General features: G+C 39.4%; 1 pseudogene; it reads right to left on the bottom strand.

The window, feature by feature from the left end:
- Positions 1–3,312: 3,312 nt before the first annotated feature.
- LOC118998556 (60S ribosomal protein L23a-like) lies at positions 3,313–3,832 on the bottom strand (annotated as a pseudogene).
- Between the last annotated feature and the right edge of the window lie 11,709 nt (positions 3,833–15,541).

The raw sequence follows: 15,541 nt of genomic DNA on the forward strand, positions 1-15,541 counted from the left end.
CAAACACCTTTTGGAACCACCTCAGCCAATTCCACAGTATCACTGAGTCTGCAAAGAAACAAGCCACCTTTTGTATGATAGACATTCAGAATTTTTGTGGGTAAAATAAACAGTTACCAGAACCCCTTCTTTGTGTCAGCAGGAGGTTCATTTCTCACACCCTACTCTCTAGCCGACCAAAGAAAAGATCCCAGTTCTTAAAAGAGAACCAGACTCGGTCATCTCCCCAGCATCATTCCTCTATGAAGCCTGCCTGGCTTGAAGTTGTCTTCTCACCAAATCCAATAGAAAATAGCCTTGATTAGGATCCTATCATAGAAGTTGACAAAAAGTTAAATACAGAAGTACCTTAGTTATTATTTTAAGGCTAACCTGGAGAGAAGTAGCCATAGGTTTTGGTTTTGCACAACACATGTTCTGAAACCTCAGAATTCCACCTTCTCTGGAAGAATCCTGACTGTGTCATGGTCAGCTGTCTCTCAGCTAAAAGGAAAATAAAAGAACTGGAGTGTTAAAGAGACTGCAGGATGCTGTGAAGAATAACCTGACTTGGGATTTGGGCACTGGAGGCAAAGGACAGTGCATTTTGCTCAGGATTGGGGGCTTCTGTAATAGGTAGTGGCCTGCAGATTCCATGGCTGTCAGAGGGTAAGGCAGTGAATTACTTTGGTGGGCTTCCTGAGTTAATCAACTCCAGGGGGCACCTGGGTTTTGCTTGGAGTTCTCTGGTATAACCTGTCTGCTTGTATTTGTTCAGGAATAGAGTGCGAGGGAGCACACGACGCTGAGGGAGAGGAGTAGCAACGGCTCTTCTTCCTGAAAGCTGGCCCTGAGAGCTGGCAGCTATGGGCATTTGGTTCACCAACTTGGTGAAATTTTCCAACTTCGGAGATCGGGTGGAGGTTTTCATATCTCAAATGCTTGTCGCCTTTTCTAGCTTGCTTGCTTTTCTTTGTCCCTCCTAACCTTCCTGGCTTTACCTCCACTTCTTTACATCTGTTTGGAAAAGCTCTTTGGGGAAAATGTCAAGAATGATTGTCCCAATATCTGACTTCAGACTAGGGGGTTCAGGACTAATTCTTATGAAGGTGGGCTATATTTTTACTGAGATGAGATGTCTTCTATGAAGAAAATGTTTAGAAGGAATCAAGCTTTCCCTTTGATTATGCCTAGGATAATTTGAACTTATTTGTTTTCTACTAATGGATCATTTTAAACTTCCAGAAAAGACATTTCTCCATTATTATTTTTCTTTTTTCACAGTTTGAGAACTATTCTTTTTTTTTTAAGAGTTAATAACGAATAGGAAACATTTGAAGTTGAGGTAGAAAGTTTAACTTTAGAATCTCTTATTGCGGCATTTCCTTTGTTTGCTACTGGCTTTTACCAAATTTATTAAGGTGTGGCTTACATATTATGAAATTCATCCATTTTAAATGCACAATTCAGTGATTTTTTTGTAGATTTACCAAGTGGTGTAACATCACAATAATTGTTTTGGAACATTTTCATCACTCCAATTTACACTTAATTCCTGTTCTACCCTACAGCCTCAGGCAACTAATTTACTTTCTTTTTCTGTACATTTGCCTTTTCAGGACATTTCATTTCAATGGAATCATTCAATATATAGTCTTCCGTGTTTGGCTTCTTTCGCTTAAAATGCTTTTGAAGTTTTATTAATGTTGTATTGGGTTGACCAAAAAAGTCTGTTTGGTATTTTTCCATAAAATAAAAGACATATTTTTCTTTCTTTCTGTCTTTTTATTATTGTTCAAGTATGGTTGTCTCCAGTTTCCCCCCAGCACTGCCCCCTACCCCCCCCACCCCCCCCATCCCACCCTCAATCTTACCACTCTTTGGCTAAAAAACACATCTTTCATTTTTACCCATACCTTTATGGATCTGGATATTTTGAGTATGTTGTCTGTCTCCAGCGTGGTAGAGCATTGACTGTCCTCAGTTACTGTCTCCGTTTGATCGCTGTCAGCTCCAGCTGTTTTACCCGCCTGCGGAGCATCATCCAGGGAGAAGTCTTCAGCACAAAACTTCACAAACCACTTCTGACACATTCAATCAGTCATAACACCGTCTCCACACACTGCATAGAGACCCTTTTTGTGTGTTTTAACCTTTCTTGAAATAATAAAGCATAAGATGTTGAAAATGCTGCATATTTTCCTTCATCTTCAATATTAAAATGGCTGCACAAAAATTCACCAATTTTGATGAGTTTCTAAATGCATGCTGTGTCAGCTGTCACAATTCAATCTAAAAAAGTTGTTTTGAATGGAGTTAAAGACAACTAAGCACTACTAGAGCCATCGAACAGAAAACACTAAACAAACTTTTTGGTCAACCCAGTAGCATGTGTCAATATTTCATCCCTTTTTATTGCTGATAATATTCCCTGGTAGGTATATAACACATTTTGTTTATCTTTTCACTAGTTTATGGACATTTGGGTTATGTTCACTTTTAGGCTATAATGAAAAATTTTGCTATGAACATTTGTGCATAAATGTTGGTGTGGACATATTTGTCATTTCTCTTGGTTAGATGCACAGGTCTGGGATTGCTGGGTCATATGGGAAATTTATGCTTAACTTTTAAGAAACTGTCAGACTTTTTTCCAAGGCATCTGCCCATTTTACATTCCCATCAGCACTACGTGAGATTTGCTGCTTTGCCACATCCTGAATTTTCTATTATCTCTCTTTTTGATTATAGCCATTATAGTTGGTATGATATGATATCTCATTGTAGTTTTAATTTGCATTTCCCAAGTGATCAATGATATAGACCATCTTTTTTGTGAACTTAGCCATTTATATATCTTCTTTGATAAAATGTTTATTTCTACCTTTGGCTCATGTTTTAAAATTGAGCTGTTTATCTTTTTTGTTATTGAATTCTAAGAGTTTTTTGTATGTCTTGGATACTAGTCCTTTATCAGATATGTAAGGTGCTAAAATATTTTCTCCCAATCTGTGGCCTGTCTTTTTATTTTCTTAATTATACCTTTTGAAGTACAAAAGTTTTGAATTTTGATGAAGTCCAAATTATCTTTTTTTCACAGATCATGGTTTTGGTGTTGTATGTAGGAAATCTAGGAAGTCTTATCTTAAATTAAGTTCCTCCTATTTTCTAGATGTTTCACATTGTATTTTAGGTTTTATGTTTAGATGTCTGACCCATCTTAAGTTAATTTTTATGTATAGTGTAAGGTCTGAGTTCATCTTTTTGTGTGTGGTTATACAATTTTCCCAGCATTATTTGAAAAAAAATCCTATACTTTCTCCATTGAATTTCTTTTTTTTATAGTATAAAATTTTTATGTTTAGAATTAGCCAGCTGGACTCAGTTTAAATGATCCCAATTTCGTTGGCAACATCCAAAGCACCATAGTCTGGAGCCAGTCGAACATATGCCTTCATCTCCCCATCAGGCCTGATCAGGGTGTTGACCTCGGCCACATCAATATCATATAGCTGCCCCAAAGCCTGTTTGAGCTGGTGCTTGTTGGCCTTGACATTCACGATGAACAGAAGTGTATTGTTGTCTTCTATCTTCTTCATGGCTGACTCAGTAGTCAGGAGGAGCTTGATAATGGCATAGTGGTCAGGCTTGTTTCTTCTGGGGGCACTCTTAGGATATTTAGGCTGCTTTCAGAGCCACAGTGTCTTAGGCCTCCTGAAGGTGGACGACATGTGGATCTTCTTTTTGTGGCTGTGGATGCCTTTTAGCACTGCTTTCTCTGCCTTCAAAGCATTTGCCTTGGCTTTGGCTTTGGGAGGGGCAGGGGCTTCCTTCTTTGCTTTGGGTGCCATCTTTGTGAAAAGGGTTTCTGTTGAATTTCTTTCACACCATTGTCAAAAGCCAATTGACCATAAATATAAGGATTATTACTTTTGATTCAGTTGCATTCTATATCTATCCTTATGACAATGGTTACTGATTTTAATCATAACGAAATCCCGATTGTCTAAAGAGAATCAGTACAACCAGACAGAAGACATTGAATTGGATTAAAAACAACAACAACAAAAACAAATAGGTCCCTACAAACAGGGATGGAAGAAATGAAATGATTTAACAAATGATTTGCGTGGAAGGAGAACCTAGAACTAGGGCTGTCTGTGGGACTGGAATGATTCTTACAGAGAGAAGACCCACTATAGTGAGTGAAAACCTAAAGCCAATACGAGAGATGAATTAAGTAAGGGAGCTCTCAAGAGAGGGGCCCAGGCAATGGGAGAGCTGAGCCAGGTGGCCAGTTAGGGAAAATATTTCTCTCTCCTGTTTGCCCAAACTCATCAAAGCATGTAAACTTGGAGCAGTGTAGTAAAAACTTCTGTTTATTTTTTAATGGAGAAGTCTCCAAATGACTATGATTCATGAAAAAAAACATTCCTTGTTTTTTAAAATATTTTATTTATTCATTTTTAGAGGGGAAGGGAAGGAGAGAGGGAGAGAAATAGTGTATGGTTGCCTCTTGTGTGTCCCCTGCTGGGAACTGGCCTGTAACCCAGGCATGTGCCTGGACTGGGAATCGAACTGTGACCCTCTGGTTTGAAGGCCCGTGCTCAATCCACTGAGCTGCACCAGCCAGGGCATCCTTGCTTTTTTTTTTTTTAAGCAAAAAGCAAAGCCACCTTGATAAAGGAGAGTAATGGAAGGAGACTTTGGCTTCTAGCTTTCCTTCCTTTCCACTCTTTACGTCCTTTCTCCCATTTATAATATGTTCAGGGTTCATTATTATTCTTGACACCGAACCAACCTTTATGCTTCTTTTTTAAATGGATTTATCATTAACAACATACCAGTAAATATTATTCAAAGTGACAACACTATAGCAAGCCTGGTTTATGACTTATAATTTAGAGCAACATGCAAGGGTCAGGAAAGACATTTGGACATTATTGAAATCCATTGACATATTTCCTGAGATTTCTAAGATGTTCACTTAGGAATTATGCACTGCAAACATGAGTATTGAAATTGTGTTCTCAAAAGGAATGCTCTTTCCTAAGCTTCTCGTAGACCAAGAGAAGAAGTTCCCTGAAGCAACAAAAGTTGACTGTTTGGAATAAAAGGACTTTTCCTATAATCATGTTAAGGAGATGTGGCCTTGGCTCTTCATGTAGCTTGCTTGGAGCAATCTGGGATCCCTGAGACTTTTTGGAGGACAGGCATGACCTGTAATTAACTTGGGGGCCTCTGGTATCTGTAGGTGGAGTTGCACATCACTAAACACTATGGTCCCAGTCACTTCCTCATCCCAATAGGTTAAGTGAAAATAATATGACCTCTTGAATCAGGAACACATTATAGTGAGTGTGGGCCAATACATTGCTAGAACCTAGTGATGTTCAATAATCTTGGCTTCTTGCTCATGCCAACCACTCTTCATCCTCTACTCCCTAAAGAAGGTGGCTCTCAGTAGAGCTAGGACGTTGGACAATTAAGTTTTGATGAATGGCAAAGGAGACAGAAAGGCCTTATACAAAACACAATTGGATGTTTACCATTTGGGCAAAATCTTCAGATCTAAACATGTGAAATGAATTGGTCCTTCAGAATGTTAAACCATATGGATGTTATATTAAATTTCTTTCCAAATAACAAAGATTTGCCAACTATTACTCTCAGTGCAGAACAAGAATTCAGTGGATTTCAGCTGAGTGCCATTACCCTAAGCCCAGCTCACATGCAACTCAAACAAAAGCCCCCATACACCACACCACTAAGACAATGCTGAAGACAGGCAAAAACCCCAAACCCGTGGCTGGCCCAGGATGAAAAATAGGGAAACTCCATCTCTGAACCTCCTCACGCTGCTTTAGACACTTCTTTTCCCTGTGTTTCCCTCCTTTCTGATGGCCCCACAGAGCCCTGTTGTGGCCCTTCACCACTTGTGGTCTCCTGCTAGATCTGTTCACTTGGGAAACATCTTCATCTTCTTGACTCCTTCTGAGAATTTCCTGCCCACCACTCTGTTTCTAATGGGTTCTCCAGGGAGAAGGCTGAAAGTGGTCTATTTATATGGTCGAATTGTGTTAAGGCTTCTAGGAATTATATTAGTGGACAGAAGCTAGTTGGGGAGGGACTTAGGGCTAACTGGAGCTTTAAATATTGCACCCCTGTATGGACTGGAACCCATTCTACCTACTGCTCATATCCTGTCTCTCTTCCTTGTGGAAGCCCAGAGAAGCCAGGACTGTCCAGACCATATGCATGGGGAAACAGTGGCGATGTCTTCTTAGCTTTGTTCTATACGATTAACCTCAATTATTGCAGTAGGACTCTTGTCTAGTTGTGAAAAAATTACTCCAGGCTGCCCTCAGATGCTCTGGTTAGTCACTGCCATTCTATGGGGTTCTGTTGTCAGCCTGGACACATGAATAGCAACAGCAATTGCCACAGTCTGCCCTCTGCTCTGTGGCTTGCACAGTTTGTTTTGACCACACTGGGCTCTCAGCCTGGCTTTCTTCCTGTGGAAGCTGTGACATTTCCATTGTGTCAGGGCTGGCTGGAGCTCAGGACAGTCATGAAAGGAATAGAGTGTGCTGGAGGGCATACCGTCGGCAGGGGTCTGGAGCAGCAGATTGGAGCTTCTACGGAACCTCAGGGCTCAATGTGGCTTCCCAGCCTTTCCCTTATTCCAGAAACCCAGGAAAGGGCTCAAAGGAGGAGCTGTTTATGTACAAAGTGTACAGAGGAGTAGTCTGGGGATGAAGGTCATGAAAAGAGAGGTAGATGAGTAGAGACAGAGGAGGAGAAAAAACCTGAGTATATATCTGGCTTTGGCTTGTGAGCCAAGCTCATTACCAGAAATTTTGGGGAAAAAGTAAAGTTTAGTAACATTCACTCAAGGACTTGAATCATTTCTTAAAATAGTAGATTTTCTTTTCCTGATTATAAAAACATCCATGATCACTATAGAAAAGGTAAAAAACACAAAAATTGCCAATAGAAAAACAAAAATTGTCCAAACAGGGGAAACTGTTGTTAATGTGTTACATTTACATAAATTCATCTAGTTTATTTATATATATTATATATTATCCTTGTATATATTTTTAACTCGAGGAAGAATCATATTGAATTATATCCTGTCTTTTTCATTCAGCATTATGTACTTTTCTGCAAAATGATTTTAATAGCTGAATGTTATTTTATCTCTTTCATGTAGCATAATTTAGTCAATCAAACCACTATTGTTGGACATTTAGGTTGTGTCTAATTTTAACACATCTTTGCTCACCTTCATAATTATATCTTTAGAATACACTTCTAGAAGTGGAATATGCACATTACATTTTTTATGAACACTAACCCCCATTAGATTGTTCTAAATTATATTTGTTCCAGTAGTAGGTAAAACATATTTTTTCCCTTGCAGTCTAACATTGGGTAGCAATCTGTCTTCATTAATCTTTTTCAAGTTGAGAAGCATAAATTCTATTTCATTATTTTAATAGAATGTTTTTGCTTACTGATATGATTTGGTATTTTTTCATTTATTTATTGATGAAATCTATAAATACATATCACAAATAAATGGAATCTCCCTCTTTTTATTTTTTAAATATATTTTATTGATTATGCTATTACAGTTGTCCCATTTCCTCCCTTTATTCCCCTCTGCCCTGCACACTCCCTCCCACCCACATTCCCCCCCTTTAGTTCATGTCCATGGGTCATACATATAAGTTCTTTGACTTCTACATTTCCTATACTATTTTTAACCTTCTCCTGTCTATTTTCTACCTACCATTTATGCTACTTATTCTCTGTACCTTTTTCTCCTCTCTGTTCCTCCCACTTCCTGGTTGATAACCCTCCATATGATCTCCATTTCTGTGTTTCTGTTCATGTTCTAGTTATTTGCTCAGTTTGCTTTGTTTTTGTTTACATGTGGTTGTTAGTAATTGTGAGTTTGCCATCATTTTACTATACGCATTGTTTATCTTCTTTTTCTTAGATAAGTCCCTTTAACATTTCATATAATAAGAGCTTCGTGATGATGAACTCCTTGAACTGGACTTTATCTGAGAAACACTTTTTCTGCTCTTCCATTCTAAAGGAAAGCTTTGCTGAATAGAGCAATCTCGGATGTAGGTCTTTGGATTTCATGACTTGGAATTCTTCTTTTCAGCCCCTTCTTGCCTGTAAGGTCTCTTTTGAGAAATCAGATGACAGTCTGATGGGCACTCCTTTGTAGGTGACTGTCCCCTTATCTCTTGCTGCTTCTAGAATTCTCTCCTTCATTTTAATCTTGGCTAATGTAATTATGATGTGCCTTGGTGTATTCCTCCTTGGGCCCAACTTTTTTGGGACTCTCTGAGCTTCCTGGATTTCCTGGAAGTCTCTTTCCTTTGCCAGAAGACAAAGGAAGTTCTCCTTCACTATTTGTTCAAATAAGTTTTCCACTTGTTGCTCTTCCTCTTTTCCTTCTGGTACCCTTACAATTTGTATGCTGGAATGTTCAGAGATGTCCTGGAGGTTCCTAAGCCTTTCCTCATTTTTTTGAATTCTTGTTTCCTCATTATTTTCTGGTTGGAGGTTTCGTTCTTCCTTCTGGTCCACACCATTGATTTGAGTCCCAGTTTCCTTCCCATCACTATTGGTTCCCTGCACATTTTCCTTTATTTCACTTAGCATAGTTTTCATTTTTTCATCTAATTTGCAACCATATTCAACCAATTCTGTGAGCATCCTGATCACCAGTGTTGAACTGTGCATCTGATAGGTTGGCTATCTGTTCACCACTTAGTTGTATTTGTTCTGGAGCTTTCATCAGTTCTTTCCTTTGGGCCATTTTTTTTTGTCTCGGTGCACTTGTTACATAATAAGGGGTGGAGCTTTTGGTGTTCACCAGGACTGGGTAACCCATATTGCTGCATTGTGATGCTGTATGTGGGACAGGGGTCCAAGGGGGAGCAATGGCACTTGCTCTGCTCTTTGCCAGATTTCAGTCACTTCCCCTGCTTCCCGCAAGCAAAGTGGGCCCTTCTGGTGCTGATTCCCAGGTGGATGGGTTTGTGTACATTCTAGGACCCTGTGGGTCTCTCCAACAAACTCTCCTGTGAGACTGGGAGTTTTTCCCACTGCTGCCTCAACCCCCATAGGTGTTTTCAGTCAGTGGTTTGAGGCTTTATTTCCCTGTGCTGGAGCCCTAGGTTTTGTGGTCTATCTTACTCCCCACTTGTTCCTCCTGGTTTATCTGAATGTGAATGTGGGACCACCCGCTCCACAATTTGCCACATTGCTGGGTCTGCCAGCTGCTGCCTTGCCATGAGTCTTCTCTGCCCAGCTGCCTGTCTCTGCCCCTCCTACTGGTCTGGATGAATGTGTCTTCTTTAACTCCTTGGTTGTTGGACTTCCATACAGTTCGATTTTCTGTCATTTCTGATTGTTTTTTGTTTTTTAAATTGTTGTTGTCCTTCTTTTGGTTGTGCAAGGAGGCACATTGTGTTTACCTATGCCTCCATCTTGGCCAGAAGTCCGGGTCTCCCTGTTTTTAAATGCTTGTTTGAACTACTTATTCACTGAGGAAACTTCTCTTGGTTTTATGTAATGTAAAATTTTCTAATCTTCATTTCCTTTTAATTTTTGTTTATAATCATTAAAAATGTCATATAAGCAAATGTATTTTTTTTTACTTTAAAGTATTTATACTTGATGTTATTGAGGGAGATCATTTCTACTCTGATATAATACTCATATCTTTTTCTAATATGTAGAAATATTTTTTTCAGGTTTCAAGTAGTTCTTCAATCATTTGTAATTTGGGGTACATGATGAAGTCAGTAAAAAAATCTGACTTCCTCTCCTGACTCCTTTAGGTTAACCTGTTTTCCCAGTGTTCTTTATTAAATCACAGTCATTCTTAATTGAGATAAAATGCCACCTTGTATGTGTTTGTGTGTATATGTATTTATATATGAAATACTTACATATAAGTTCTGTTTCTGCTTCTGGGTGCTTTATATAATTTCACTGATCCATCTACAAATCTGAAGCAATTCTACACTGCTTAGTAATCATAGATTTATCTTGCCCTTATATTTATTTGTCACTTTTTTCTTTTCTTCTAATTTCAGTTTATTATCTTTATTTCTCATTTAATGAGTCTTTTTCTCTTTGTTTTGCTGTTTTGGCTGTCTTTATAACATCTTCAATTAATTTTGAGTACACTTTTTAAAACTCTTTATTTAATGTTATAAATGTGATTGTGATTATACTGACCCCACACTAGAGATTTTAAAATATAATGTTCTTATTGTTATTATTTTCTAAGTATTTTTAATCATAGTTTTGATATTTTTCTTTCTCCCATGAGCTGTTTCTAAAAGTATCCTTGAATAATTTGGTACTGATTTAAATTTTTAATATTTTTATTATTAAAATTAAATATAAAATATCTAGGAAACTTATTTCTGTTTTATGTGTAACCAAAAGCATTCCAATTATGGGGGAAATATTTATCTGTTTATGTGGTCCAAAGTCAGTTTATAAAAAATGACCAGCCATGTCAATTATATTTCTCAAAATTTTTCTCATTTGCCTCCTGATCTATCAAAAACAAAGAGAATTTTGTTAGAGTCTTTCCCTGTTATTGAGCTTCTGTAAATTCTTTAATAAGTTCTAGGTTTTTATGTGTTTTGATTCTGTGTTATTCTGTTAAGAGTTTAACATAAATGGGACATATTGATGTACCACCTACAATACATGAAAGCATCAATTCTGTAATATTTCTGCCAAAAATACATAACCTGCTGTAATCATATGGCAATACCAGACAAACCCAAACTGAAAAATTTCCTACAAAATAATTGACCTAAAATCTTTTTAAAGGTGTTAATGTCACAAAACTCACGGAAAGACTGAAGGGTTGTTCCAGACTGATGGGCATTAAAAAATGTGACACCCAAATCTAACACATGATCTGGGATTAGATACTTTGTCCCTATATAATTTTTCTGGACAATTGGGCAAAATTGAATGGGGTCTGTGATTACTAGTGATGCATCAGTGTGTCTGGATTTTGATGTCTATTTTGGTTTTGTAGGAAAATACTCTTTTTAGTAGGAATTACACACTAAAGTACTTGGGGGTTGTGGCACATCATGTTAGCAACTTACTCTCAAAAAGTTCAGAAAAAAAACTTCTTTGCACTACTGAAGTTTTTCTATAAATTAAAAATTTTTTAAACCAAGGAGATTAGTACAAGTATATTCCAAGTTATCTGGACTTACTCCTTATAACCAAGTCCTATCACATGGGGTCTTTCCTGATCATATTGGTGCCAATTAACATCACTATAAAGAGAGAGTTTTTAATTTTGAATGTGTTAGTAAACATACCTGAGTGCTCTGTGTCCAGAGGGGGTCCAGTGAGTGAACTGAGCAAAGAAGCAGAATCAGGGAAAAGGGGGAAAAACTGGTTATCAGGGGCTTGTGAAAGAACTTCCTGGAGATGTTTTGAGTAAGGAAGTATTGAGTACCATCAGAATGTAGTTGGAGGAAGGAGTTGGTTCACGGTGGAATGAAGTGAATTCTGCTGAAAGCAGTGGCCCTTTTGCCTTGCTTGCTTTTCAGGGGGGCTCAATGAGCAAGGCATGATGCCCCAGGCATTCACAGGCATCCTGCCTCTGGCACTCATCTCTGGGGGAGGTGGGAAGGCAGGTCCTTGTCAGGAGATGGGAATTCTTATTTCACCTTCTATAACCCAGCTGTGTGACACAGGGAAGGAAAGTCCTTAAACTCAGAGTGAGTCGATTTTCTAGTCTGTAAACAGAGAGGGTTGGAGCCTAAGGTTCCTTCCGAGTTTAAAATTATAACTTTGAACATTAATGTATATGAACATTTTAAGCACCCAAAGAAAAGAGATCCATTTGGGCCACAGCAGAAAGAAAACCCTTCAAGGAGCTCTGCTAAGGCCATTGGGCCTTAGATATGGGGAAGGATGTAAATCCTTGGACAAGAGGAAAAAGCAGTGGAGAAAACACGTGCCTTGGGGCTGACTCAAGAAAAGGCACAAAGGTGGAGTGAGACACATAATAAGAAAAGGAAGAAAGGAGTCAGGCCTGGTTTGGGGTTTGGTTATTCATCTTCCACCCCCACGAACTCTGGCCCAAGAAGATCCTGGCACAAGTTTCTGCTTTAAGGTTGTTCTGTGTATGAAACTCAAGAATGTTTTCAATACCACTAGGAAATGATCTGCTGTGAAAAGTAGACCCAATTTGCCATTATATGCTAGAATTATTAATGTAGTGTATTAAAAGGATCCTATGCTTGGTATTTTCTTAAACTGGTGGGTAGAGTTGAGAAGAACCAAGGCAACTGGAAAGAAAGAAGAACAATAAGAATTAATGTGGCATTGCCTTATGAAATTTAATATGCCATGGTTGAGCCTTGTGGGTACCTTATTGTTTTTTTTTTCCCTCTTTCTAAGAAAAGATCTGGGTAGGGTTCATATGAAGGAACAGAAGATGAAAGAAATGAGGCTTCCAAACTGTGGAATGGCCCACAGGAGCTCAGTGGACCACATACCTCTCATTGCGGTGACCCTGATACCAAAGATCCACAGTCGGCCAAGCCACCCTCTGTCTGGAAAGGCAGCCATTTGGCGGTAGAGGATGGGGAATTGCCAAGGGGTAACTGCAGCTGGCTGGGGTGGCGAGGACACCTGTTGGGGCAATGCTCCCTGCATGCTGTGGGGCACATTGGCTCTGTCTCTTGGTGACAACAGGGTATAATACCTCTTGGCTCACTGTTTTTAAGTGGCCAAGCAGGGAAGAATCTGTTCCATGGGCAAATGTAAGGCTTGGTTGGGCCCCATGGCTAGGAAATTCTTCATTTATCTAAAGGAAACAAAAATGTGTGCAGACTGTCTATTTTGTGCAAGGCAGACAAATGCAGCCCCAAGGAGAGAAGAGCCTGTACCCAATGGTTAAGTGGAGCGTGGAGCCCTGGCAAGGAAGAGAAGAAAAGAAGGCTTGGGCTGAGGGCCATGGGCGGCCGCCTGGTGGGAGCACCATTATTCCACTCCTCCTGCTCTCTGTGGTTCGGAACACAAAGAGAAAGAGGGTGGGGTAGGAGGGCTTGGCCCCTCTCCTTGCAGAGATCGGCCCACTGGCCTCAAATGATTATTGAGTTTAATGAATTGCAGCTTGTAAAAGTCTTTGAAGCTAGAAGGCAGAGCCTGAATGCTGAGGATTCTTTTTCTTAAATCATTTTATTATGTGAGTCAAAAAATAAATCTCTCTTGAGCAGAGAGCAACAGTCAAGCCTGCCAGCCTCCAGTCATGGTAACTTTTTTTTCTCTTTCAAACTACAGTTAAAAGATGAGGCTACAAAATGTGGAAAAACCAAAGCACCAAAAGACAATGGGCTTGACATTTAGGCAGGAGGTAGGGGAAAACGTTAAAGGGGTTTCCACTGGAGCAATAACAATTAGCCCCATTAGCTTGTGCATAACCCATAAATGTAAGGAGCACATAAACTGTGAGAGCAAATCACCACAGTGCCCCTGGGAAAATATCTCTGTGCTGGAACCATCTCACTAAACACATGTAAAAAAATCATATTGTGTGTGTCTTTCGGTAGCAATTAACCTTGGTTACTCTACTATAGTCCATAAAAGCAGCTGCACAAGTTGGGGTCTGTGAGGAACCTGTATCTGAGACTGGGCTGCCCACACTAGTTGCCCCAAAGACAGGGACTACATTTGGGGCATTTTCAGATGTGGTATGAATCCTAACTAGTATCTCATGCTCCCATCTATGAAAACGAGAGTAGCTGGTGTGTCTTCCCAGCCAACCCTTTATGGCCTGGGTATTGTGGCAACATCTTGCTGGCTTGCTCCTCAGTAATGAGTTAGAAAAAAGTAAGGAAGAGAAGGCAATTCAATTCACCAGGGTTCTTGCAGGTACCTTGAAGAAAAACCTTGGAATTTCCTTCGTAAGTGAGGCTATCAGTTGATCAAGGTGAATTTTATGTTAATGAGGCAATGTTTGAAAAACCCCAGGTAACCTAAGGAAGGGGGCTGTTTGCCAGGGAATCAACCTTGATCAGGGGGTTGAAACTTTCTGCCCCACTCTCTGACCTCTGAGGTGAAGAGAGGGCCTGGATATTGAGTTCAAGCACTAATGGCTAGTGATTTATCCAGGTGTGTCCATGTAATGAAGCCTCTATAAAAAACTCAAAGGGCTTTTAGAGAGCTTCCTGGTTGGTGAATCAAAACACATCCACCTCTCAGGGCCCAAACTCTATGGGGACAAAAGTTCCTGCTTTTGCCCTATGTATCTTCATCAGGCTGTACATTTGCATCCTTTGCAATAAACTGGCAATCTAGCAAGTAAACTGATTTCCTGAGCAAAAGTAACAACCTCAACATGCAGTTGGTAACTGAAGGAGGGGAAGGGAGTGAAGTCTTTTTGGACTGAGACCTTAACCTGTGCAATCCAATCCTACCTCTAGGGAGATAGTATCAGAACTGAGTTACCAGAACTGACATCTGGTCAGTGTCCATGGAGAACTGAACTAATTGCTTGGTGTTATGTTGAAGAAAAAAAAACACACATTGGAACTGGTGTCAGAATTGGAAATGTCCTGGTTGCATAATCCATGTAAATGCTTTTGGTATTTTTCTTTGTGTGCTCTTTCTTGATTTTCCTTTTTACATTGCTTATCTTTGGTTTCCACTTCACCATCTTTATTTAATATAGTCTTGTCCAAGAAAGCATAGAATATAGAGGAGAGAAAAGTCTAGGTTCCAGCCTTGACTCAATTTTATCTTGGTCAAATTACATTAACCTCTCAGCCTCAGCTTTATTGACTCTGAAATGGGGATAATGAAGCCAAGCTCTCAGTTATTATGGTGACTAAATTGAATAGCATAGCCAGAACCTCTGTATTCTAAGTACATTGCAGGCATTTACAAATGTTCTGTTTGCAAAGCCTGTCTATTTTATAAATATTTAGTGAGAAAATAACTTTCCATGAGTCTTTCAATGCAGACAGATGGAACTTGAAGCTTTATTTTCATTATTGTTATCATGACTTTTTGGTATTAAAACATAAAAAACTAACCTTAGTCTGCAAGTAAAGTAGACTTTGATCATGCTAACCTTCTCACAATAGCTCCATGAGGACTAAGGAGGTATGATAGCCCTTGTTTATAGAGGTTCAGGAAGTTACAGAAGGCGACTCCATCATTGGGAGGATTTGGGTAATTGCACTCCATTCTGAAAGAGGCCCCATTGTCCCACGTGAAGGGGAGAGAGGAGAAGAGGAGCTGTCTCAGGTCTGGGATATGGACACGGTTGGGAGAAGAGAAGTAGGGGAGAAGAGTCATGTTAGATCCTGGCCCAGTGTAATCAGGGTCCCTGGCTGTCTCTTCTTGAGAGGTTTCATTTTGTTGTGCTACAGCAGATTCACTATTGAATCACCAACAGCTAACCAATCCATGAGAAAACTGTGAGCAATAATGCAAGACAGGAAGAGAGAGAATATAGACAGAGGGGGACATC

This window comes from Sturnira hondurensis, unplaced genomic scaffold, assembly GCF_014824575.4.
Source record: "Sturnira hondurensis isolate 20B ecotype Veracruz unplaced genomic scaffold, ASM1482457v3 Scaffold0014384, whole genome shotgun sequence".
Taxonomy (NCBI): Eukaryota; Metazoa; Chordata; class Mammalia; order Chiroptera; family Phyllostomidae; genus Sturnira; species Sturnira hondurensis.